Source organism: Lathamus discolor, chromosome 4 (genome assembly GCF_037157495.1).
Source record: "Lathamus discolor isolate bLatDis1 chromosome 4, bLatDis1.hap1, whole genome shotgun sequence".
Lineage (NCBI taxonomy): Eukaryota > Metazoa > Chordata > Aves > Psittaciformes > Psittacidae > Lathamus > Lathamus discolor.
Window position 1 is genome coordinate 37,327,480 of NC_088887.1, and position 15,164 is coordinate 37,342,643.

Here is a 15,164-nt window from a genome sequence, read left to right on the forward strand (position 1 = left end):
CTGTCAGAAGAATGGCATTGTCTTGGAAAACAGGAGGAAGATCTTTTGCAGAGCTGCTGTGGTGCAAGTGGGACGAAGCTTCCGCTAAGTTATCATGAGGTTTATGGGTGAGACTTATGTCCATTGCCTTCAAATGTCTACATTGCAGATGTCTGCACCTGCAAGAGCTCTCTGGATCCCTTGCTTGCCGATGGAAGGGCGACGTACTTTATAGCCTACAGGAATATCTACAGGAGGCAGTTATTCCTACACTGCGCCTCCCCCTGCACTGACTGAAGGGATTTGAAGCAACCAGCTAAACATAGATGTTTGTGTTGCTGTCAGGCGAGATGAATCCCACCTTTGGGGTCCATCAGCATTGCCAGAGGAGCCCTGAGATAAAGCATGGTGACTGACTGCTTGGCTGCTCCCCACCCACACTGCAGTATTGTACGTGTAGGAAGGACTGAACTTCAGACAGCTGTGGGTAGTTTGGGTTGAGCTGGGCAGACTGGACAGGGGAGACCATGAGTCCGCACTATGTGCTGAACATGCATGTGGTCCCTTTTCAAGGTATTCTGGAACTTAGGCTGAGCTGAGAGTTGGCACCATGGTTAGCGTAAATGAGATTGACTCAGTCTCTGGATGGTGGGTCTTGGTCAAATTTCATTCCAGCTAGGCAAACAAGAAAACCTGGGTTTATGCAAATGGAACTAAAATTTCTCTTGTTAGAAGTCTGAGAATCTAATTTAGCAAAGCATTTAAATGTATGCATAAGGCTATACCTTTTGCACAAACCCACTTGACTGTGTGCAGGTAGCTTGCTAAAATCTGTCAAATGAAGTGGTGGTGGCACTGACAAATTCCTGACAAAGAGGAATTCCTAATTTGAGGCATTTAGAAATTAAATCATTGTAATAGAAAGCCTCGCTGTAAAAGATGGTGGCAGTGAAAGGAGGCAATATAGAATTGTCTGGACATGTTTATACAGGCTATATATTGTGTTGTTATTGTAGTTCTTCTGCAATATAAGCTAGCAATTAGCAATTAAATTCCCATTATGGGATCACGTTGGTAATTGAGATAAACTGTAAGTGTGTAACTGTTTTAAACCTTTCCTTTAACTAACCCAAATACTGTAGTACTTATATAATTTAAAGATAATATCCCCATTAGTAGACTTTATGACTCAATAAACAGTTCCCACAAGTTCATAAAAGCCCAAACCGTAAACACCAGGACTACTAATGCAATAGAAATTCTGTGCCTCCCTCTTTTCTTGGTGGTCTAGATAGAGCAAAGGGAAATGCTATCTCAGAAAAAAACAAACATTTATTCTGGCTAGATAAATATAAATGAATTGTCTTAAAACCCATTTGGAAATTTCCTCTCCTCCCCATGTCCCAGGTGGTCTGGCAACAATGGTGCATTCTGCTTTTTAATCCAGGGAAGAGCAAGAGCTCCCATTTGAAATCATTTACATGAAGGGATTGCATGTAAAAGTGCTGGTGGTATCCTCACCTTGCCTCTCCCTTCTGGAGAAATGGGAACACACTCTACTGTTGAGTTTCAGTGTACTTTTCTATTTATCATTATTAAGGAAAAGCCTTACTGAAGTGTCTGGACTTCACCATTTTGAACCTCTCTGCTGCTGTCATTTTTTCCCCATTTTGCAGCTAAATGAATTTTAGGGAAGAGCGCTTGTTTGCGTGGAGGTTAATACAAGCAGAGCTTTTGTAGCCTGTCTCTTTCCTTTGGGAGTTGAAGGAAGTGATTCATTAAGCCATTTGCAACTAAAATTGAGCCCTTTCTACCCTTTCCTTTGTCTGCAAGAGTTTTATTTCCCAGTGTGGTAGGGTGTCATTCTGCTCAGCAAATCACTGTGCAATGAACCACCTCTATCTGATCACCCACTTTGCTGCTGAAGGACATTCCTTCCTCTGTTGTTAGAATCATATTGTTTGAGTTAATCAAAATGCGGGAAGTTTCTGTCATCGCTAGTGGGATTGACTTGGGTATGAAAAGCTTGAGGTACCCAACAGAGCCACCGCTCTTGTCCTCCCCCTCCTAGTAGGTAACTCATCCTGGGACAAAACACACAATTTTCATTTGTCTTCTGTTTCTGCCACTTTCGTGTGAGAGTGTTTCCAGAGTAAGCATCTGAAGTGGCTGCTGGGATTCATGTCCATCACCTCCCCGCTGCTGGATTCCTGACCTTTGCACCTAAGAGCACGTTTGGCCTTTAGGAACCCAGGAAAGCTCATATTCACAAAGGCAGAAACTCAGACATTTTGTTCTGCAGAAGCCTGGTAAGTAGTGAGCAAATGCAGTCTCTCTTGGGCTTTGCACCATTTGCATTTCACCAGCCATCCTGAAGTTTTAGGTTTCCATAACAATGGTATCAAACAGAGAGGCATTGCCCACTTTGCTCTTGCCCCACACATAACACTCCATAAAGCTTCACAGCCTCACAGCAGGTTCAGAGATGCCCCTTTTGATTCCCTGTTGGCTACATAATGAAGACAACCCAAGACCCGAAGCAAATCAAATATTCGGATTAGAAAGACTCAGCATCCTAATGAAGCAAAATTCCTTTTAGGAGGCAAACATTCACAAAGGACCTGAACTGTTGCTGCTGAGGTCCTAGCAGTTTCACCATTGATTTCTGTGGGAACAGGGTTTGGCTTTACTTTCCGGGAGAGGCTAATTGCTTTTCTGCTTTCCTACCCTTGCACACAAAGTCCTTAACTCATCACAGGATAGTCCACATGCTTCAGCTGCAGCAGCCAGGTCCTAGGACTGGGTCAGATCATGGCAGATCCCAGCTCAAAATGCGGTATTGCAGATATGCAGCTATGGGGGTCTGTGTTGGATGCAGTCGACACCTTAACCAAACTAACAGTAGTTTGGAACAGTTTCCAAAGGAGGTAAAGACCTAAGCCGTAACAGGGCCGAGAACTTCTCTACTTCCAGTCTGTTCTCTGAAAACCCACAAAGGAGCAGAGTGACACAGTGAGCATTGAGGCATATGAGCTTGAAACACTGGTCATACAATTAATACATAAATACCAGGTGTTTTTTCCAAGACTTATTTATCAAGGAACAATAAAAGTTGCAGGTACAAGGAGTCTCGTGCATACCTTTTTCCAGCACATGTAATTTGGCTGCAGGCCAACTACTTTATGCTCTAAATATGACAGCCTAAATGAGCCTTCTTTGAGCTCTCCCTGCTAAGCAGCCTGGCTGCACGGTGGTGATCTCCTGTTCAGCTGGAATGCCACTCAAAGTTGCTCTTTGAGGCAGAGAGACCTTTTGCCATGGGCAGATCTTTGGTAAGGGACTGGTATCACACACAACCTTGTATTATTGTGACTTTGATTTGTCTTGGTAAGTTTACTTTTGTCTTGGTAACTTTGTATTGGTAGTTTTGAATCATTGTTGAAATGATTGTGCAGTACAGTAATCAAGTGAACTTTGACACTGAACTTAGTTAATGTCATATTCAGTAAAACTACTTTTGCTGATACCTTTGACAGTGGTTCTTTAAGCAATCTAAATTGCCCATTCATGACCGGGTCACACTGCCTCCTCTGTGGGCACAGCATTAGCAGCCCTGGCTCCCAGCACCTGGTGGGACAGGGAGCCAGAAGGACAATACTCTGGCTCCTAGCAAGATGAGAGGCTGGATCAAAGCCTCGTGCAGGCAGGAAAGAAAATGGACTCCAGTGCCAGCTCCAGCCTCAGAGCAGGAAGGTTTTGCAAGTAACACTAGCAAGACCGCACAGGGATGGGGAAAAGAGTAGTTCTTAGGTAATAGATAATGTTCTTGAGGTCATGTAAGTATTTTGCTGAGCAGGACAGGATCTAAGATTGTGCATGAGAGAAAATTGTCTGTAATATTGTCTGCCTGATCTACTACATCTCCATTATCCTGTGTCAAGAGGGGATTGATGGAGTAACCAAGAAATTTTATAAGCTCATGTAAGAGGAGAATTAATGACTTTTCATTATCCTAATGTACAACTTAATCTTATGTGGGTGGACTCTTACTTGAATTACAGAGAAAACTGGACTTCTCAGGCTTTGACTCCATTGTATGCAGTTAAGAAATCCTCCAAAGTCCGCTGAGAGTACCCTGGTCACTTAGGGGGAGCAGAATCAAGCCCTTCTCTCAGGTTAGAAACTCATCATTTGAAGTCTGCAGGTAACTGCAGGCCTCGTGGGTTGCCCAAGTCCCTGTGTGTAGCTCAGGCAACAGGGTCTGTATTCCTAAAGCAGGCCCAGCAACCGCAGGAGTGCCTCCTCACTCAGTCTGAGGTTTCAGCTTTTTGATCATTCTTTTCCCTCCTGGATTGCTCTGCTCAGTTGCACAAATCTACCACTTTCCCTGGGTAAGAAGCAACGCCACCTTTCTCATGGGTCAGGCTGATGGCATAGTCTTCCTCCTGCTTCATCAGCTGAGGCTTTCAGATACTCTGAGGCTGTTTAGCCTTGCCCTGCAAAGCCTCTGTCTGAATTTTTCCTACTAATGGCACATGTAGAGCTATAGAAAGAATGACTGGCATGAGTATTAACACCCAACAAGCAGGAGGAAGAGCTGCACAACTAATGTGTGGATGTTGATGAATGCTCCCCCCACCTCACGTTCTTTTTATAAAAATGTCCTGTTGATGGCATTTGAAACCTCTCTGCCTCAGTGTGCCAAAGACCTCTTGTACCACAGGAGGTACACCGTAAATCACGGTGCAAGATATGATGTTTTTGATTTAACATTGCTAATTTAATCCATGCTAGTGGTGCTGAGCATGCATCAGTTAAGGAAAGCAATCAGTTGATCATCTCTAGGGAGTATTTTCAGAGTGCTTTCAAGTCCAAAAGGCAGGACCCAAGTTTATGGAACAGGATGTTTCCAGCACAGGTGAGTGGAAATTGTTCTCAGGGTGATGTGGTATAATGTTGCATTTTTCTCAGGAGTACAACTAATAGATAATGTACCAGTGTGAATAGATTTTACAGTATTATGTCATAGCAGCCTTTTATCTATGTGCCTGAATATTAAAACCAAGGTAGCATCCTTGAGAGAGATGGTTACTGTCCTTCTGGAAGACAATAAGGTAGGATTCAGCATAAACAGTTGGTCTTGTGCAGTAGACGGGGCTACATCAGTTAAAATAATGTTGGTAATGTAAACAAAAGATAGGTGGCCTTGTTAGGATAGTAATGGGATTGATTGTCACCTCTTCCCTCCCACTGTTTGCATCACTATGGGTAGTACAGTGGGGAGAAAATACAGACCTCTGAGTCTGACAGGAAAGGAAGTGTAGGTTGCACCAGGGCATGTTGTTTCTGAGAATTGGCCTATTCTAGGAAAGATGAGCAAGAAGGACTGGGAAAGACTTGCTGCACAAAAATGATTGCAGTTTGGTGAGTAAGCCTTGCTTTGCCCACTGGGAACTTGTGGCTTTGGTTTCAAGAAAGCCAATGTGTGTCAGATGGCTGATGGTGACTTGTTAAACAGCATATGATAAAATTGCACTAGTGTTAGAGTGAGAAGGGTCAGGAACGGAAGGAGAAAGAGATAATCAGCACTTATTTTCTTGTAACAATACTTAAATTAAGCATTTTTATTTTCAGGGCCAGCTTGTTAGTTGCTGTGCTCCCTGAACTTCTGTTGATGGCCGTTGCTGTTCCTTATCCGGAAAGGTCTTCCCCATAAGGTGGAAGCCGGCATTATGAGTTGGGTACTGGCCGGTGTGACCAAGGAAGGCTGTGCCTCTGCCAGGCTGCACTTGCCATGTAACTAGTAGAGATTTCAATCTCTATTATTTTCAGTTCAAAGTGTAACGCTGTGGTGTTGGACTGGTGGGAACACCGCTGCACGCAGTTGCTAGGGAAACATCTTCAAGTTAATTTCCCTTTGAGTTTTGCCATTCAACTCACAGAATTGCCATAATTGTTCTTTTAAAAGTGAGATGTGTGAGCTATGAAGGGATGCCAGCCACTGATATAAGAGCTGGCAATGACCAGACGCTCTGGCTTGGATCTCGTCGAGGGCCTTAGGATCAGCAGACAGATTTCTGCAGGCGCTGGAGGGGGTTGAGAAGCAAAGCAGCATTAACATGGATTTGATTATTGTGTTGAGAGATCCCTTCAATTATACCTGCAGCAATGATTCAAGTTTAAGTTTCTATGCTTGAGATGTTTTGCTAGACTCTGTATTTGTTTGAATAGCCTTTTCTTCTGGCAGTGATGCCCCTTATTTTGCTAATGAGTCTGCTGGCAGTGTGATGGCAGGCTCTGTAACGACAGAAAATATGAGAGGAGTTACTGACACAATACTCAAAACTGATGAGAAAATTCTCCCCTAAAGATGAAGTGACAAGCCTTTTCCTATTATTCAACCTTATATGCCATTAAAATCATCCCTCATCAGCATGCCACAGACGCAGTGACTGAAGTTGTAAACACCAAAGTTGTAGTCTTCTCTTTGTGGAAGAAGAGGCCTCTCACAATAGGTGTGTGTCCCAGGCATGTGTATCTCCAAACTCGCCCTTGGAAAAGTAATAAGGCACAAAATCACCCACCCCTCTGCAGGGACTGAGCTGGGGACTAAGTTTCTAATGGACAATTCTTGGAACTGCTCTGTGTGAGCGGGGGCAAAGCAGATATTTTGGAAAAACAGTTGCAGTTTTGTCATCATCTCTCTGTAATGCCTGTGTGTCAGCAAAGTTGTGCGTGGAGCCTTGTTGTCTTATTGCACAGACGCAGCAGGAGTCAGCTTGTCATCCAGAAACACCGCCCTTGAAGTAGATCAGACAGAAGTTGGGAAGGGGTCCTGAGAAGTGCGATAAAGTCGCACATCCAAGATTAGACCGAAGGCAAAATCCTGACCCTCTGTACCTCTAGATAGCACCTTCTCCAATGGGCTTAATCTTTCCCTTCGTGTTTTTGGGTCTACAGTTCAGGTAAGAGGATGGCTGCTCTCACCCAAAACTTGGCAGCTGAACCAGGATGGGGGTCTTATGTGGGTTTTGCCTTCCCTGGTGACCCAGTGTCCAGCACTGGGTGACAATTTGTACCTCACAGAGAGTGGGACACATGAGAGGCCCCCACAGCCCCTGGGGCTGTGCAGGAGGGTGACCCCCTTTGGGCTATGAGCCACTCCTGGAAAGTTGACGGCTTCTCCCGCTCCTGTCCTCTGTCTCCTTCACAGCCACAGGCTGCCAACCACAAAGAGTCTTTTTTGAGTGAGATGGGATCCTGAGTGTTGGGAGGGAAGGAGAATGATTCCATACCAACTCTCTTATCCCTGTCTCCCCCTTTGTCAGAAAGTTGGGTCAGTGTTGTTTTTGTTTCTGCTTCTTTCTCCCTTGCCAAAAAAATCACGGTGACTAACTCCTCATCATACATGTCCAACAGTGTTGCTGGGATCAGGTCCTCCTCATGAAAACAAAAATAATCCCTCTTGCCTCCCCTCCCAGCTATCCCTTAACATACGTAAGTGTTCAAGGAAGCCAGGAATGTATTTTAATTCAGATCATTATTAATAAGTTCAGGAGCTATGCGTTTTCCCCTCTTCATTCAATATTAATTACGTTTTGGAGAAAAATATATCCATCTTACAAAGTTTCAATCCGAAGGGACACCTCTTAATTAAATTAACCAGTGAAAAGGAAATACTTGTAATAAGGGTGCAAGATAAATATTTGTACCGTGCACATTCCAATTTATCACAGCTTTAAAAGAGTCCATAAGGTTTGTTTTTCTTCACTGAAATGTGACACATTTGGATATCATTCTCATTTATAAATTAGTGTATGCCACATGGGATACCTCCCTATGGGTTAAGGGTATTGGCCTGTGAGTGATATACTGCAGCTGAGAGAGCTGCGAAGTGAAGATGAGTAGTCCTGGAACACAAGCCCTAAATTTAACATTACCCAGAGGCAAACACAGCCCTGAGCTGACTTGAGGGTGGAGGCAAGGCTGCACAGCCCTGATGTATTACCATGTGGGAATGCACAGTGTGGTATTCCTGCTAATTTTGAGGGAGAGAGGTGAAAGCACCCACACTCCCTCCATTAATCTGCACTTGTTTACCATGATGATACCCACTGAAGCTGTGGGTAGGCAAAATATTTAAGCTGAAGCCTGTTTTTAAAGCTCCTGATAGGCTGAATGAATTTCACAGACAGCGCTTTCATGTTTGTAATCATGATCACAACTAAATAATTGATGCCTTCACTGTTACAGGTAACTTCTGCCTCTTTGGGTTTTATTAAGGTTTTGAAATAAAACACAATTCCTGTACCTTTGTTTATGCATTTACGTTCTCTAATGTTCGTATGAATGCTCACTTTTGCACACACGCACAAATGTACACACTCAGGTGTATAAGACAGATAAGTCAAACATAGATTTGCAATTTTTTACCCTATGTTATGCATTTGACTACATTTTAAAAGTATGTAAATTTTCACTTTGTAAAACTGGGGGATGACCATGCTGAAGGAAAATGTGCTAAACCATCAACAGTTACACACAACTATTCCACAGGGAAAGCTCTGATTTAGAAACAATAGAATAGACTATTTCAGTTGGAAGGAACCTACAACGATCATCTAGTCCAAATGCCTGACAGAGCTAAAGCATTGTCCAAATGCCTCCTAAACACTGACAGGCTTGGAGCATCAACCGCTGTACCAATATAGCTGAAGTTATGTTTAACCCGCAAGAGACTATAGGAGCAAAACTGTGAATACGAAAATGGAGTGTATGGGAGAAGAAATTGTCAGCGAATTTTGTGGCGCAAAACTGAAGCGAACGTTTTATGGACAACTTTCCAAATGTTTTATTTGTGGGTATACATTAGCTCAGGTTGTCAACAAAGTTAGGCTTTTAATAGGGAAGCTAGCATAGACAATGGAACTTGGCTACAGAGAATGTCTGTTGTCCTTCTATTTGACAATAAAACCTCACACTTGAACCTTTCATTCCACATATAGTAACTTATAGTTAATTTAATATATGCGGAATATATGAACCCAAGAGCTTCAAACTAATGTACTGGCCTTCTATACTGGGTATTGAAAATAATAACACAGATTAGAATTGGTAGACAAGTATGGATTTTGTGTGTGAGATAGATGATGAAAGGAAAGAAAGGTTGCTTCTGTAGGGGAGAATCAGGCTTCACAAAGTCTTTCCAGAGGTTTGTCAGTATGTGACTAAGCAAGGCATCACCGATAAAGAGTACCCAGCTTTCCAAAAACGGTACTTTGCTCCAGGCACATTGGAAAGCCAAGGTGCAGAGGGAAAAAAGGCCGAAGTTCTCTTGCAGAGCTGTTGTAGTCTAGAATGTAGGTGGTGTACTCCAACGTATTAATCAAAGATCTGGAAGAGGCGATATCCAGTGAGTTGGCCATATTTGCAGATGATGCAGAACTCTTCAAAAGAGCCAGTAGTAAACAGTTGCAGAAGGATCTCACACTGCTGAGTGACTGGGAGATAAAACATCAGGATAAAGCCAGTGCTGGTAAAAACAAAGTAATGAAACAGAGGGGAATTAACAAAATGATCACTGCTTAGCCAGCAGTTGGTTTTCAGCAAGTTGCTGCCTTTTAGGGAGAAGTTTGGAGTAATAATGGAAAATCCTCTGAAAGCATAGTTCTGATACTCAGCAACTGAGTTAAAAAAAATGCCAAAGTAAGTACCAGCTATAACCAGAAAATGAAGTTGGCATATGAATTGTACGTCCAAGCCATGCCAGGCTTCAACCCCCCCAAAATGCATGCAGGAGAGCCACAGGTACAGCAAGAATTAAAAGAAGAATGAGAAGGGCTATGGCCAAGCTTGCACAAGAGGGGTGATGAAGCAGCTTCTGAAAAAAGACCTATTCAGGAGGAAAAGCCTATTCACTCTTTCTCGTAATGTGAGAACTGCGAGTCTTCCAAGGACATTATCAGGTTTAAAAAGAGGGCAAGGAAGTATTAATTTCACATGCAGCATAGCTGCTTCGTGCATGTATCTTTGCCACAGGACACAGCAAAGGCCAAGAGGGCAGAGGGGCTCAAAATGGGATTAGACATACTTGGAGAGGACTGGGCTGTTGGTGACTGCCAATGCAGCGTTCCAGCTGGAGCTCCAGCTCAGGAAGCCCTGAGTGACCGCTCAGTGCTGGGAGTACAACGGGGACACTGGGAAAGGCCCCTTGGCGCTGGTCATGTTTGCTCCATGCTTTGCTCTGAGCATCTGCTACCGGCCACTGTTGGAGGCAGGATACAGGGTTGGACCAATCCCTGGTCTGACCTCTCAAAGCGGTTCCTGTGTTCCTCTGTCTCACCAAGAAATACAGATGTGCTGTGCTGACAGATAAATAAAATAATCTAACTCTAAATAAACTGAATGTTCTCCTTGAACTTAAAAAAACCCCAAAACAAAACAGCAGCAACAAAAAACCCCAAATAAAACCAAGATAGTGTTTACACTGGGAAGTGTGCATTTTTTTTCTTCCTGGACAATTAAAAAGCAGCTGTAAGGGTTTTTTCAGACTCCCCCCTCCAAAGTTCACTTTTAGGTTGAGACAAATGTTTTCTGTGCCAAATAAGACATTTGAAGAAGGCTTTAAATGAGAGAAAACAGAGTTAAGATGTAAATTGTGTTTTGCTGCAAGTTTAACCAGTTATCTTACATTTTGCTAACATTTTCTTATCTTCAAGGAGAGAATGGCTCTGGTTTAGTGGAAGCTGTGTTTTACCAGGAGAATAAACAATGGCTTTACTGACTAATCAGGATTTCCCAATATTGTCTCATGAAGATCTCAGGAAAAAATCTCCTCACAATAATGCTCCTGATAGTAGGGCCGAGAGATTTGAAAGAGAGCATTAGACCTGATAGTGCTTAGCAGCTGCTGGACAAGCCCTGTGTCTGTCACAGAATCCAAGGAAATCTGGAATTAATCTTGGTGGCAGGCACTGCAGGGGATTTCGCCTTCAGCAGAGACAGGATTGCCCAATACTTCCCAGTATAAGCTCTTGCTTTTAGTTTCTCATAATATCAGCAAACTTCAGCTCTTCAGGCCATAATTATGCACACTGGAGGTCTTTCCCTATCCTACAAGTTTGGGAAAATGTCAATGCAGATGGAAACTTCTGAGAAGGAGAGAATGGAGACAGAAATGGGGGCTTGCAACTCACCTGCCGTCTCGCTCCTGCAAAGGTTGCTAAGTCCCTCTGGAGGTGCAGCAAAGACTTGAAGCCTGGCAGAGGAGCTGCTGTCAAGAAAGTGTGTTTTCTTGCTGTCACCACAAAAACCAGCCATCATTTACTTATGTAACGCCAAGAAGTCCCACTTACATTTACACGTCCAGAGAGGAGCAGAGAGGCTGCTAATGCATCAGCAGTACTGGGAATGCTCCTAGCCCTTATGGATGGCACTGTCCTAGAGAAGAGGAATTACCCTGAACGATGTTTTGGGGGGTTAGGAAGAATCATGCATTCTTGGTTACCCGTGCAGGTAACTAGAAGCTGATATTATAACAGCATCAGACTTCAGACTGCATTAGAGAGTGCTGGAACTGTGTGTGCAACCTTGGCAAGGCTGGACTTCAAGGAGAAGTCCCAGCACCCTCCTGTCTTCCAGGTGGGGTCAGTCTGGTGCTCCAGCAGTAACGTCAGAGGCAAGATTGTGTGTTAGCAGCCGTGGTGTTCCCCCTCTGAAGGGAAGATGAGAAATGACCAGGGGTGATAAATACCCAAAAGCTGTTGATGTTCATTCAGGACTCTGGGAAGGAACATAGGAAATTTGTGTTTCCTGTTCTGCCAGAGGCACATTTGAAGAAACTACCATAATAAATACATGCAGAAGGTTTAAATGAAGGGTAATTATATGTTAAATTAACTGTATTGCAAGAGCATTAAAGAAAACAAGAACAGGAGAAACTCTTCAATCCATGAGAGGATTTGTGTGATGCCTCAGAAAAATAGATCTTCTTGTTAGCAGGAGGCCTATCATTCTTGCGGGGTCATTGGAAGAGACCCAGGGCCTTTTGCACTCTGCATGTGCAGCATTAAATAGCTTTGCATTTGCTTGATCTTTTTCATTATATTATACAACCTTGAGGAAAGAAAAGCAAGCATTGAATTTGTGATTTATAGCTTGATATTTACTTGCCGTATCCGGGTGCGAGACCTAGTCCAAGAAAGAAAAAGAGACTGTGAGCCCAGAACAAAAGCTACACGCTTAAGGACTAAATGTATTTTTCTTGGAGCACTGTCATCATTAGCTCTGCTTGGAAAGCCAACCGCCTGCTCACCCTGTGAGGGTTTCCAAGCTCATGGGCTTCCACGTTGACGTTTCTCTCTCTCAGCACTCTTTGCATTTGGCTCAGTGGACCTTAACCCCCACACTCACCACTCCTTGCAGACTTGATTCCTGCACCCCTTTGCTGGGCTGAGAAAACCCCTCTAAATAAATTAACACAGTATGATGGGATGCAGGAGCATCTGGTGCTCCCAGTTCTGATTTATTTCTGCAGCAACACACAAAACATCAAGTGATAGATTATTGAAAGTCAATGGGCCCTTGGAGAATAAATCCATGATGAATAGTGAGCAGTTGGCATCTCACATAACCGTGGGTCCCAGAGGGCTACCTAGGGAGACGGTAAGGGGAAAGAAAAGGCCGGAGCCTTTGAAGGATACAGCTGTTAGGAATGTCTTCCTTTCAATGAGAGATTATGTTGATTTTTAACGCCTTATTTCAGCAATGGGAAATGGGATTAGTAGTCACCTGGGAATAAATAGTAACCACTAAACTCACTTTCACCTGCAGCTTGGTCTAATTAGGATGACAATGAAGCTGAATTTTGATTTACGCTAAATGAATTTTTCATTGAGGACACCAGGGACTCCCTTGAAAGATGTTGCAGATACCAGAGCTGTCTTTTGCAACTCCCAAGGCAGGGAAATTCTGTGCCCTACCGGTAAAGAGTCCACAGTGTGCTTGTTTGGTATGGAAATCAGAATTATTTTGGAGTCATTGTTGGCAGATATCAGAACAAATGCCAGACAGTGCACACACTTCCCGGTTGCCTTGGTTGTGTAGGACTTTCACAAGGAGCAGTGGAGAAACCACCAAGAAATACCTTCCCTTAATGGTCCCGGAGCTTGTGGTCAAGCGGAAGAAATTTCCAGTTGAGAGGATGTGGTGACTGGGATCTCTGCAGGGGGCTGCTGGGTGGAGCTGCTGGGTGGCACTGGGACATTCAAACACTCCTGTGCCTCCATCCAGTGTCTTGAGAGCTGGGTGCAGAAAACACATCACTGGTCATGAAAGACTGGTTGACATAAGGTTTTGTAGTACTCCAGATTGTTACAGCAGATTGCTACAAGCCTGTAGGTGAGCTTCACTTCATCCTCTGCAGCAAAAGATGCCCATATCTTGCGTACATGAGTCTGAGAGTTAAAATGAGCCCCGGGGGAAAAACTGAGCCAGAATGAGAGTTAGTGCTCTGAGCTCCAACCACCCCTGCCTGACTCCAGATCTTCCCAGTGGATTTCCCTTCAGGAGGGCATTCATGTACCTGTGCATGGACATCTAGCGCATCCTTGTACAAGCACTTTGAAAATCTTGAGCTGGTGCTTCAGCCTGTCGTGTTGTTTGAGTGATGTGACTATTTACCTGTATTACAGCCAGCAGCTAGGGAATATCCCACAGTCTTATTTGGGAACACTCTCATTTGCAAGATTATAACTGGCAGTTAGTGATAACTTCACTTTGGGTCCAAAGTTTTCATTTCAATTGCCACAGAAGACTGCGAATGCTACATTTTCCTGGCTGCTTCTGCTTCAGAGAGCTCAGCTTTCAGACACATGAGTTTGGGGGAGCTGTTCACATGTGTATCTACCTCAGTGAGAAAAAAGTCAGTACAACATTTTCATGTTTGCTTGCTCTTGTTTGCATCTGCCTCCATCTTCTACTAGAGTGGGTATTGGTATTTATTAGTTATTAGTCAGTAACTGGGGAATTCCCTACTGGTAGTGGTTTTTCCTGCTTTGATTTTCTCTGAAGTAACATGTTTTGGAAGTCCCTAAAAACTGCAAGTTAGATGATTCTCATAAACCACTATGGGTTACTCTAAACAGAAAGCCAGAAACACCAAAACACCAGTGTAATTTATAACAGCCCATTAAAAACCTCTGTGTGGGTTTTTGTTGTAACCACAAATTGCTCAATGTGCCGGTTGAGCTTGTTTGTTGTAATATGTCGCGGGCAGTTGCAAAACTGCAGGTGTGGAGCAGGACGGGTGCCTACAGGCTTAGGGATGCGGGAGGAGCCAGTCACGTACACCCTGTGTTCATTCGCGGCAGCTCCAGCTTTCCCAGCTCCAGCTTTCCCTACCCAGCCCGGGCTGCAATTGCATGTCAGTTAGTGAAAGGTAACCTGGACTTGTCTCTTATTCTTCCTAACTCCCTCCATTTCCAGCTTCTCCTTCTTCTGCAGTGACATTGACACAGGTTGACCACACTACCTCACCTCCCTCCCCCTCCATCCTTGCTGCCGGCCTGTGTTTAACCCTCCAGCGAATAAACCAGGGCCTGAAGGGACGTTACAGCCTAAATTACTTCTGACAACCTATTCTCTTTGCAGGCCTCCAAATGTACTCTGCAGCACCGAATCTGCCTCCTGAGCTAGGAGACACCATTGAGGGTGCAGCAGGTACCTACTCTGCTCATAGAGGACTTTGGTTTTTCTATAACTAAATCAGTGACTTTTATTAGTGCACTACATGAAAGAAAAGCACAGCACAGGTATATCATTTAAAGTGCCTTAGTTAGAATAAATTCACCACTGATGATATCAAGCATCCTTCTTATATCATGAAAACAAAACATTTATTCTTTTTAATAGAGATTTTTTCCTCTGCCTCTCACATGAACAGGGGTTTATTACCACCCTTTCCACTGCTATATTCCATATGTGACTCCAAATCAAACCCTGACTTGTTTCATCTCTTACCTGGCAGGGTCAGTTTAACGTATCAGAATCAGCTTGACTTACATCTGCTTTGCAGATCATCACTGGCATACTTTAAAAATTGTTATATGTCTATAATGATGCCTTCCTCCCCTCCCTCAGTACTGCAGTAATGTCAGGATTTATTGAATCTGAAGGTCCAGTTGTGA